Source organism: Podarcis bocagei, assembly GCF_964188305.1.
Source record: "Podarcis bocagei genome assembly, chromosome: 14".
Classification (NCBI taxonomy): domain Eukaryota; kingdom Metazoa; phylum Chordata; class Lepidosauria; order Squamata; family Lacertidae; genus Podarcis; species Podarcis bocagei.
Window position 1 is genome coordinate 38,459,644 of NC_138139.1, and position 12,681 is coordinate 38,472,324.

The 12,681-nt window shown below is 41.3% G+C and overlaps 1 protein-coding gene across 5 annotated transcripts in view; it reads left to right on the forward strand.

The window, feature by feature from the left end:
- The window catches only part of LOC308573170 (ankyrin repeat and fibronectin type-III domain-containing protein 1-like), a 384,306-nt gene that overhangs the window by 5,935 nt on the left and 365,690 nt on the right, over window positions 1–12,681 (forward strand). For all 5 annotated transcript variants that reach the window (XM_081169829.1, XM_081169832.1, XM_081169831.1 and 2 more), the window contains exon 2: window positions 12,013–12,160. The gene's annotated coding sequence lies outside the window, so the exon portion shown is untranslated. The remainder of the gene's footprint in view (window positions 1–12,012; window positions 12,161–12,681) is intronic.

A 12,681-nucleotide genomic window follows, 5' to 3' on the forward strand; every position in this document is an offset into this window, starting at 1 on the left:
AAGCAGGGGTGGATCGCGCTTTTCACTAACAATTGTGGATGACGCCACGCGTTATTCTTGGGTTTTTCCCATGAAGAATAAGGGTGACGTGTTCACTAAGTTTAAAGGCTGGGTGGCATCTGTGGAAAGATTTCTGTCTGTTAAACTCAAAAGGATTCAGACGGACAGAGGTGGCGAATTTATGTCAAATGCCTTTAGAGATTGGTTACAAAAGCGTGGCATTGGGCATAGAAAAACGAACGTTTTTTCCCCAGAGGAGAATGGCGTTGCAGAGCGAAAAAACAGATCTTTACAAGATATGATGTTTGCCATGCTTGATGATGCTGATTTACCCATGTCTTATTGGGGGGAGAGCATGCTCACCGCGTGTTATCTCCAAAATAGGCTCTTTCATCAAACAATAGGTACAACCCCGTACTTTAAATTGTTTCAGAAAAAACCCAAAATTGACCATTTGCATGTGTTTGGATCAAAAGCCTGGGTATTAATTCCGAAACAAATGAGAAAGAAGGGAGATCCTAAGACCAAACAGTTAGTGTTTGTGGGTTACCAGGAGCTGGGAAAAGGTTTCCGCTTTGCTGAAGGGACAAATGGCATTGTGATCTCCAGGAATGCCAGTTTTTGTGAACATAGTGGCTGGGAGAGACTACATGCCAATACTGAGGTTTGGTTTGAACCTTCCCAGGAGCTCCATGACTCTGAAGGTAAACACAGAGAATCAGAGTCTGAGGGGGAGGAAAGTTCAGATAAGAGCTCTCAAGAAAGTGAAGTTAGCCAAAGACCAGTTGCTAAGCAACAAAAGAGAGGTCGTAGTTCTGAGGAGGAAAGTGGGTCAGAAGAAAAATTTTCTCCCAGAAGATCTAAAAGACAAAACAAAGGAGTGCCTCCGGTGCGTTTTTCCCCAGATACTGCAAATGTGTTTAGTGTAATTGCAGAGCCCAAGAGTTTTCAGGAGGTGTTAAAGTTACCAAAAGAGGAGGCAGAGCACTGGAAACAGGCAATGGAGGAAGAGATGTCCTCTCTGAATGAGCACAAGGTTTTTACACCAGTAGCAGCGCCTGAGGGGGCAAAGATTGTAGGCTGCAGGTGGGTGTACAAAAGACTTAGGCCCGGTTAGGACATATCTAGGGTTGGAAGTGTGCTGGGCCCAAGATGGCAGCTGCCTAATTAGTCAGCAGAACAAAGTTAAACAACTACTGACTACATACAGGATGCAGGATTGCAAAGGGGCAGCGGTGCCTATGGATCCAGGTTTCATAAAAACACTTCACATAGATGAGAGTCCTGAATTTGAACATCCTGATGTATATCACTCTGTAATTGGAAGTTTATTGTATATAGCACAGTGGTCCAGACCTGATATTAGCTACGCAGTAGGCATATTAAGTAGATTGGTCTCAAAACCCACACTAAATGCCTGGAAAGGGGTAAAACAAGTTCTGAGGTATCTCAAACAGACAATTGGCTATATGTTACAATTAAATTCTTCAGAGGACGAGATGTTGAGTTGCTACTGTGATAGTGACTGGGGAAATTTGCCAGATAGAAAATCTGTCACAGGACTAGTCATAAGGGTCGGTGGAGCTTTAATCAGCTGGCGGTCACGCAAGCAAGACGTTGTAAGTGTGTCATCAACGGAATCAGAGTACGCCGCATTGAGTGAATTGTGCAACGAGGTGATTTATTTCAAGCATTTGTTAGCAGATTTGAATGTAAATTGTGGAGAACCGGTACAAGTTTACATTGATAATCAAGCTTGTATAACATTAAGTAAAACAGAGGGTTTCAAATCGCGTTCCAAACATATCTCTGTAAAATACCAAAATGTACGTTGCTGTGTACAAGACAATGTAATCACCTGTACTTATGTATCAAGTGAAGAAAATGTAGCAGATGTGTTAACTAAACCATTGGCAAAGGTAAAGAACAAGCGAATGTGCAAGGGTTTAGGTTTGCTGGAAAAATAATCTCCTACATAGGTGTATTTGGAGTTAATTGTTCAGCAGAATCTGTGAGGGGGTGTTCAGTTTCGGTTTCAGTTTCTGTTAATTGGTTCTCGTGAGAAACTTGCAGATTCTAGCTTCACCAATTAACTCCAGCTGGTGTCAATTTACTCTTGGCAGAAAGCCCAGGTCTGCTTGACCTAGAAACTACTCACTCTGATTGGTTAACGAGCAGCACTCAACTCTGTTATCTAGGGATTGCTAGCACAGTTTGGTGTGAGGTGTGTTAGGAGTTAGAAGTGCTGTGTATGGTTATGAGAGAGAGAAAGGAAGAAAGGAAGAAAGGATTTATTTTGCTTTTATTTGTATGCAGAAACTCTGCTGGTTTTATTTTTCCTTTTAATAAATCCTGTAAATAGTTATTCTGAGTCTAGCTGAGTAGTCATTACTGCCGCAACTAGCTTCCTCGCTGTGCAGGAAAACTCTGCTACGTTTGGGCTAAAGCCAGTAGGGCTATGCCTGACACTTCAAAGTTCCATGAAACATACCCACTGTCTTTGGGTTACTGAGCAGCCCTATGGTATCCAGCAGCATAATTATTTGTGCCATCAAAGTTAAAACATGTTTTGGTACTTTGCAGTCAGGTAGAGTTGCCTCATCAGGGACGCGGGTAGCGCTGTGGGTTAAACCATAGAGCCTAGGACTTGCCGATCAAAAGGTCGGCGGTTCGAATCCTCATGACGGGGTGAGCTCCCATTGCTTGGTCCCTGCTCCTGCCAACCTAGCAGTTCGAAAGCACATCAAAGTGCAATTAGATAAATAGGTACCGCTCTGGCGGGAAGGTAAACGGTGTTTCTGTGCACTGCTCTGGTTCGCCAGAAGCGGCTTAGTCATGCTGGCCACATGACCCGGAAGCTGTACGCCGGCTCCTTCGGCCAATAAAGCGAGATGAGCGCTGCAACCCCAGAGTCGTCCACGACTGGACCTAACGGTCAGGGGCCCCTTTACCTTAGAGTTGCCTCTGTGCGTTCCTAATTAGAAAACACCCATTTACTATTAATAGTGGTTGACACATATTTTGCCTCTATGACTTGTAGGCCAAAATGGCTATATCAGGGGTAACCATCATGTTGTCGGGCTAAACAACTCCCATTAGCCCTGGCCAGCAGGTCCAGTGGTCAAGTATGATGGAAACTATATCCCCACATCTTCTGGAGTACACTACAGTGGCTAACCTTGGCATATAGGTTGGCTTGCAAGGCTGTGCATCTCAAACAGCTCCTTGAAAGATGAGCTCCTTTTGTAACAGGACCGTGTTCCATGACAGTAGGAACAGGGATTAGCCCATGATGTAGGGGCCTAGGGTTAAGTTCAGTAATGTTGTTAGAGTACTAAGTTTGTGGTGCAAAACATCCAAAGCTGCCGTTCCAGACAAACATACCTGGAAGCTAGCCCCACTGATGTCAATGGCACTTTCTTCTGAGTACATAGGATTACACTATTAATCTAGGGTTGTATTCCCCCCCCCCAATTTACCTGGGAAAATACTAATGTTAAGTGTTTACTAGAGATATGCAGTCAACTATCAAGCTGGCTATTTCAAAATGAAGTGCAGTTCTTCAACTCTGCAGCCAGCTGCATAGCTAGCTGCTCGGGTGCCCAGGGTGGCGTGCTCGCCCTGTGCCCATGGGGGTGGGGCAAGCCAGGGCAGGGTGCGCCACGGAACCTCCAAGGAGTCTGTCCGCCGCATCCCCCTCAGCTGTAGGGTGGCTGAGGGGGAGGCATCGGGCAGACACAAGCTCCATGTTGCCATTTTGGGCAGCGCAGAGCCGGCAGGTGCCCGAGCCACTGCGTCACTCCCAGGAGAGATGTGTGGCTCGGGCGTGCTGTGGGCCCTACACTAAGTGCCACCCTCTGATGTGTGGCAACCAGTGTACCCTGCCCCCTAGCTATGCCTCTATTTGCAGCTCCAGGTCAAATGCAGTTCTCCTTTCTGTCTTCTCAGGACACTTCAGAGGACTGAAGAAGAGGCCGTATGGAGGAGTTAATCTCCCAAACCCTACTGGTTCCCCCTAGCTTGCTGCCTTCTCATCTACTGTTGTCATAGACCCAGTTTCTACCCTCCATTCCTAGACCCTTCTGTGTATCTCCTGAATCAGAGTACCTCAGATGAATGAAGCATAGCTGAGTAAGAGAGCACATGCTTTGCATGCAGAAGGCCTTAGCTTCAGCTCTGGCATCTCCTGCCTGAAACCCTGGAGAGATGCTTTCAGTCAGTATATGCATCATAAAGCTAAATAAACCAATGGTCTGACTTGGTGTAAAGCAGCTTCCTACATTCCCAATGGTATCCACAGATGCTTCTACTCTTTACCACTCTGACATTAGGGCACCTCGTTCAATCACACCAAAAAACTCATCACTTTTACAATGTAGTTTACATAGAATTCCATTGTGTCTCAAAAAAACTGGTTGAATCTTGTCAAGTACTTCTCACCTCTCACCTTTGTGTCTGTCAATTCACCTGCTGCTTTGAGACCAATTAAAGCTGTCACTTCAGGTGATATACGTGTAATGGTTTGGGGAAATAATAGTTTATGACTTGAAATTGACTTTATAAGGCTGGGCCATATAATTTGTGCCCCCCCCCCATAGTTTCAGGCTGCAACTGCCATGATCCTTGATCACTGATCATGTTGGCTGGGGCTGATGGGAGTTCCAACAACAGTTGGAGGGTCACAGGTTCCCTCATTTCTCTTAAAATATTACACTGTAGTAGTCCTTAATGTGAAAATACTGAGAGAGGGTTAATTTTTGTTTTTAATGACTTTCTCAGCATTTATGCAATTTCTGGGTGAAGAGATAAGAACGTAAACATTCTTAAGAACTAGTGTGGTTAAGTGATTAGACTGTCTGGTTCAGGGTTCAAATCACCACTCAACCATGAAGTTCACTGGGTGACCTTGGGCCAGTCACTGCCTCTCAGTCTAACCAACATTGCAGGTTGCTGGGATTAAATTGAGAAAGGGAGTAAGTAATTTTTTTAAAAAAAAACAAATTGATACAGACGTGTGGCAGGTAAATGTACTGCACCTACTTATTAAAAGGGAATCTGTGTAAAATATATTGAGGTTGTATTCCACTAACATAGATCCATTGAAAGTAAGTTAGTTTGCCATTTCAATGGGTTTTCTGTGGGTAAAAGTTAGTGTAATATAGTACAGTACAACTTTAAGTACATAAAATCTGGCCATAGCATCTAAATAAGGCTTCTGCTGCAAGGCTTGTGTCAAGAGTGTTCTTGAAAAGTTTTATATAATTCTGCCTAGCTAGAGTTACTATGATATGACACTTTTCATTGCTTCTGCAAAGAGCAAAGAAAACATGGCCTTTCTCTTAGTCATCAAATGTCAGCTAGACATTTGCCAGAATCAGGAAACCTGAATTCTAGATGCCTCTGGCCACTAGAAAGATATTTTTTGTTCGTTATGGATAATATGCCAGGATAAAATTTTAAGGGATGAGAAATTTAGATGAGGATAATTAGTTTGTGGTAGTAAATGAAACTTGTATGGAAGAAAAAATGATGTAGCTCCCAGTTAAGGTACCATTGGATTTTTCTGAATCAGTTTCAGTTGTGCTGCAGGGCTGGTTGTGGGATAAAAGCTGCCTTGGCTGCCCTGTGGGGTGATCTTGCTGGGAATGAATGATGGGGAGAGTACAATATTTTGGAATGTTTTTACCTAGTGTTTGTAATTATATTAATGTGTTTGCTGCCCTGGGCTTCTTTGGGAAGCAGGGTAGGATATAAATTGGGGGGGGGGAGGGAGAATATTAACAATAACAATGTTGTTTAGTCATTTAGTCGTGTCCGACTCTTCGTGACCCCATGGACCAGAGCACGCCAGGCACTCCTGTCTTGCACTGCCTCCCGCAGTTTGGTCAGGCTCATGTTTGTAGCTTCAAGAACAGTGGCTTCAAGAACAGTGGTTGGACAGTGTTCTCGAAGCTACAAATAATAATAGTATTGATTATCTTGGATCTCTGGGTAGCTTTCAATAGCATTGCCCATGGAATTATCAGTAGACTAGTTGAGCTGGATGTTCAAGGTGCCATTGGTGGTGATTCTGCTACTACTTGGATAACTGATTCCAGAAGTTGGTGCTGGGGACCATTTATTGACTTCTTGGCAGTTAGGCTTTGGGATGCCCTACGATTCTCTGCTCTTCTAACTGTGTAACAGTTGCATAAAACAGTTGGAAGAGCTCATCCCAAGATTTGGTTTGAAGCACCACCACTGAGAGCCAGTTTTATCTCTTTTTCCGCATAAAAGTTAGGTGAGGTTCTAGGTCTCCTGAACTGCAGAGTGTGTGCAGTAACAGTTAGGATGAGGGCTTATAAGGTGAAACTTGGTCTACCCCTGGTGGATGATTCATCCACCCAAGTGAGTGATGATAACCTTTTTTGGAAAGGATTGCTTACTGATCCAGCATTATCACTTGAGGCCCAAGTGGCCTCTGTCACTCTACGCACCTTTTATTTCCCATACCAGCTATGACCCTTTCTGGATGTAGATGGCATGGCCACAGTTACCTCTCATTCAAATTAAACAGTCTATTTTATATGGGAATGCCTTTGAAAATGGCATCAAAAAATAAGGCTGGAAGATTTTTAACTGGGTCTGGTTGATTTGGTGTATTGTATCAATGCTATATCAGTTGCACTGGCTTCCAGTCTATTTCTGAGCCCAATTCAAAGGGCTGTTTTTGACCTTTAAAGCCCTTATTGGCTTAGGATGAGGGTAACTGAAAGATAATCCTCTCATATATTGCTACTCAGACTTTGAGATATTATTCAGAGCTCCTGTTCCAGGTGCCTCCACCGAATTATATGAGTCAGGTAGCTTTTTGTTGTGGAACACCTGCATAGAGAGGCTTGACTGCTGATTCCTTTATGGTCATTTTGGCACCTGATGATGATGATTTCAGGCCTTTAAAAACCTGCAGTATTCACTTTTAAATCCACTGCTTATCAGTTCTGTATTTTTAGTTATGCTGTGAAACTGGATTGCTGACTGTTTTATGCTGAAATTTGTTTTCTGTATTTTATTATTTTATGAGCCCCCTGATGACCTTTGTTGTTGTGTTGCCTGTATAACTTCCACAGATAAACAAGTTCTGTATGTACTGTGTGAAAGATAATTAGATCAGGGGGTTTCAATCTTCCTTAAGGGAACCCTTAAACATTTCTCATAAAATCCCTGCACATTTGACATTTTTTAAAAAGCTAGTACAGTATGGTGTATTGGTTAGAGTGTCTGACTAGGATTTTGGATAACATAGTTCAAATCCTCAGCCATCAAGTTGACTGGGTAAGTTTGGGCCAGCTTCTGCCTCACAGCCTAGCCTGCTTCCTCTGCTGAATTCTGTGCACCAAGGTGCTACCAGGCTGTTGTCTGACCTGCTAGCTTGCTGACCTTGGAATGTTGTAGAATGTAGAGGATTACTGTACTTTAAATAGGGTACTGACCAGACCTGTTGGACCTCCTCACAACCTGTTTGCCACGAGAGTATGTCAGATAATTGTGCTTTTGTTCACTTGCAACTACGTTATATGTTGGAGGAGAAGATGCGTTGTTGCAGACAAGTTGTCATTCAAGGAAGTTGCCATTATTTGACCTCTGATAAGTTTCCAAGGAACTCTGGGTTACAGTTTTGTAAGCCGTTGGCTTAGAATGGTTATGAAGTCAAACATCATTTTTTCACACTCAGCAATTCTTTGTCATTGCCAGTTTTTGCTGTATTTCAGTGACATTATTTGAACTCAAGGGTATTAAAGGCGGTTGGTGGAGGTAGAAAATTGCTGCCCCACCCCCCCATTAGTAAAACATTTTTTGGGGGGGAGTATTGTTGCTTGTAGTGTGTACATTATTCCCACATTTACCTCTGGTAAACAGCTTTTGCAAGTTATTTTTATTACTTCTAGAACCTGTGAGACTAGAGTTGACATTAGGACAAAATTAATTTGTCTGTACAAAAGGGTGCAATTTGTGTCTCTGCTTTTTAAAAAAATAAGTGTCTACTCTCTAGCTCCTTTTACTTAGAGATCTGGCATACTGTTCAAAGCATTTTTTAGTTTAAAAACTTGAATATAATGTCTTCTATTGATTTATATAACTTGAAACCAAAATTTCTAGAACAGCTTTGCAAATGCAGTAGATATTGCCCATTCTAGTTCTACAGTGATTTCCAAAAGGCAGATTATAAGAGGCTTTATCAGTGGGTTGCTAGACTGGCAGTAATGAGAGTAGAAAACAATGCAGCACAGGGGGGTTAATGCACAACTGATATTTGTATCAGGGATAGTCAAAATATGGATTTTTAATAAGGACAGAAAGTGGTGGGAGTGGGGAAACTAGGAATCAAGTATGTTACTGAAAAATTGTGAAAACAAAATTGCAGGGTTTTTAGGGGGAGGAAATATTCTTAATGGGTTTGCAAGCATCATTAGAGATGACTATTTTTAACTTACGGGCCCCCAACCAAATTGCCTCTAATTGGAAACTGAGATGTGAATAAAAATAGATGTGCACCTTAACATCTTGATGACTCTTGGCAGGCAAGTGGAGCTTTTAAAAGATTATAGGCACAATGAGGTATGTATTGCTGTTAGTGAGATGCCCACCAAATAAACTTGGTTGTGTCTTCCTGGTTCTTTGAAATGTTATGTTGATAGAATCCATTATTTAAAATTGTATTGCAAGCAGCTGCATACCTAGACACTGTGGCAGGTAAGATTGTTTCTTTCATGCAATAAACCAGAATAGCTTTTAAAATGAGTTACTGTTTTATCTTGTTTAAGCTATTGTTGTCTCTCATATATTAATATAGCAGCAAATGAGATCACTATGCAACGACGGGCCAAATATAAAATGGGTCAGTAAATAGGTAGGTGGGCTAGTACATTTTTATGAATCTGGATTCAATACCTTTTGATGATTTTGTAAGCCTCACTTAAAGTACAATTTTAGGCTGCACCCATATGCATATCTGTCTGGTAGTAAATTCCACCTAAGTTGGTGGGACTTGAAACCCAATTCTATGCATAATTAATTATGCCTAAGGTCATTAATTTATTTTATTTAGAAATTAATCAGTTTATTTTATTTATATATCCAACTTGATTTACAAGGCAGCTTACAAATCAGTCCTTTGCATGTCTACACAGAAGTAAGTCCACTTGTGTTCAGTTGCATTTACTCCCTATGAAGCATGCTTAGGAATGGTGCCTAAGGCTCAGATCCTATGTATGCTTAGGAGTAAGCCCCATTTAATATGGTGGGATCTCTTTCTGAATTAACATGCTTAGGATTGCACTGGAAATGATGATACAGCTTTTAGCTCATATGGAAATAAAAATGAACTGAAACAGAATTGCAGGATGCAGTTAATAAAATGAGCAGTAGCAAAACCCTTACTGTACTGTACTGTCAGAAAGTAGGCCAACAAAAATGGAATGAATTGTTATAGCAACAATGATAGCAAAAATCCACAATAAAAAGAAAAACAATAGTCGAAAAAATGAAACATGACATTTGATGAGCAAAAACTAAAGACAGAGAATAACAGCTCAATTCAACAGGAGTGAAATTGGCAAAAACTAGTCCCACAGATGTTGAGCAGGTTGTATAGGCTCTGAAAAAACCCCTGCTTTAACCTCCAGGGAGGTTCACATCCTTGATGGTACTGCTGAAAAAGTTGTGCCCTGTGTTAACCACCCACTGCATCCCAAATGGTGGTGCAACTTGAAGCAGCAACTCTTGAAAGATCAACATGGATGGACTTGTGAAATAGGAGGCAGTCAATGGCCTTAGGTGTGCCAACTTTGCATAGGGTCTCTGTGTTACTTGCAATTAGGTATGCATGCTATTGGACTGTCATGGTAGTATTTTAATGAACATAGTGCCTTGAGTCCTATACAACACTTGTCTGAGGTAAGCTTTAGTAGGACATATTTCTAGTAAAGATTGCTTTACATAGCTCCACAGTCAGAACATGACTGTAGTTTGCTGAAGTCATTTTGAGCCAAGAGGCCTTTAGAGCTTGGTGGCATTGGTTCTGTACTGAATCAACTTGCTTCTATCATGGATGGCACTTTGTGTACTTTCCCTTCTAATCCTTGAAGTTATATATGTAAGAGGACTAAATGGTGGCCTTTAAGTAACTAGCTACGCTACAGAAAGCATGAAATGTACTGAAAGCTCATCTTCATATAAGCTGCTGTCTTATGTTCAAAGTTCACATCTTCAGAAATATGTCATTCAGCAGGACTAAATTCATGCTCCTCTTAGAGCTGTAATAATTGTTTTTATGAGCCAGCTGCAATGATAATTTCGGAGCTTGGGTGTTGTGCAGTAATTATCAGCATATGGTTTTCTTGGGACAGGGAATTGCAAGGTAGTGACTCTGTGGAGAGTTTGAAGGGAGGTGGTAAGGAATTAATTTCTCAAGTAGCAGGGTTTAATTTGAGCCATGGCCTACCTCTGGAAGAAGAAGTGATGATAAAGAATTTGCAGAGGGCATTTCTCCACAGTCAGCACACCGGGTGGCTTTCAAGCAGAGGGAGCCCTGGAACATACTTCAGAAATCAAGCAGTGTTTTAATAGCTGTGGTAGCCTGATAATGAAAATTGAGGAAGGGACATATTTCTGTGAGATCCAGAGATATGTCATTTGTACTAGGAACTATGCTTAATTTATGCTTTCTGACAAGATAAAATAAAGGTTGCATGGACACCCTGAGCTAAACAATCTCGCACTTTTACAAGCACCCAAGTTAAGCCTTCTAATAACTTCAAGTCTTTTTGCGTGCTCACAAAAAGCCTGCATTCTTCTCTTCTGCCTTCTTCCTTTGTTAGCTAAGCATCCCAACAACCTACCTGTGGTGCCAGGGAAGACAGTTGAAGTGGGTGATAGGATACTCCAGCTCCACTGTGGAACATCACTTCCTGCTAGGGAGGGCACTGGGACTTCAACTTTCAGAATCCCTAATGGGAAAATGACTGTTTTATTCCCACAAGGGACAAGGTCATTGGACTCTCTGGCATTTCTAGTAGAAATTTATGTGAATAATGCTTTTTCATTAGAGTTGATAAGACTGATGATCCTAGTCCTTCCTGTGGTGGAAATGGCTGTCTCAGCAGAGAGGATTAGACAAATTAATAGAATAATAGAGCTGGAAAGCATCACAAGGGTAATCTAGTCCAACTCCCTGCAATGCAGGAATCTGTTGCCCAATGTGATAGCCAAGAGTTGAGAATTCACTATTCAATTCTACACTTAGGGTTGAATTCACTGAGTGACCTTTGCCACTTCACATCTCACTCCAGTTTTCAGTTTGCAAATAATACAGACCTACCATTTGGTCTTATTGTAAGGCTTAGCAGGACTACATGTGCGAAGCCCCTTGAACACTGCAAGTGTGATGTAAATACTAAGAATTATTACTACTCTCTCTTGAAGCTAAGTAAAAGGTCAGTGATTTAGGAATGTTGTAATGAGAGTTGCTTTATAAAACATGTTCTTCTTCTTTATCTGTAGATTACATCTGTTGTTGTTTTTTGAATATTTATTAAAATTTCAGAAACAAAAAATTACATAGTTAAAAATAAAAGAGACAAGGGAAAATATAGAAAAAAACAACAAAATATAGAAAAAAAAGTTAGAAAAAACACTTAAAAACCAATTAATCCTTCCGTATCTTACATTTCATTGCCTTGCTTCCCTGACTTCCTCTCACCTCCCTTTTTTGTATTCCAGTTCAATTGGTTAATTCAGCAATTCCTTTCCCTCTTTGTTTTTGTCTTAGTCCTTTAACTTAATATTTTATAGCTTTAGATTCTCACCTATTAACCGGCCATTTTTTCATACACCTTTATGACGTTGCTGCTAGAACCACTTAATTTCATTCTAACATCATTCTAACATTCATTGATTTTACAATATTTCTGTAAATAGTCTTTAAATTTCTTCCAATCTTCTTCCACCGACTCTTCTCCCTGGTATCTGTAGATTACATCTGGCTGCATCTCCAAGTGGCATCTAATGCTATCTTCATAGAATGATGTCCTTGCTGTTACAGAAGAATGATTTTGTTTGGTAGAGCCTCACAAGTGGTCCCAGAAAGAGCTGTCCAATATTTGATGTTTTCTCTCTAATGGTAAGTTTCTCCAAAAGTGGTTTACTACATTACTTTATTTATATAACTAAAAACAACCCCAGGAAGTCCCCCCCCATAAAAAAGCACATTCTTTAACGTATTAAATAGGTTGCTCTGTAGTGTCAGGTCCTGCTGGTTTGAGTTCAAGACTGAGGCTTGCAATTTGCCCACAGCTGGCTCCTATCTGCCTTGCTAAAATGTCTATCTGAGTCCATTATAACATAGGAATTTCATGGACCGTTAAGGTGAATGACTTTTCTGTTGTAAAAGAAGCTGTCCTGCTTTAAAATCTGTTCAGAGCTCAGGGTTTAGACTATCAAGGTGTTACTACAGATTTCTATTGAATAATCAACACCAATACTTTTCTGCACTGTAACCCTCCCCTTAAAAAAAACCTAGTTGGCAATAGGATTTCCTGAGGGCTATCTTAAGTAGTAAGTGGAGGTGGCAGGTTGTGCTTTCCCTTTCCTATGCCTGGTTCCCCCCCCCCCCCAGCAAAGACCTGTTGCCCCTTCCAGCCA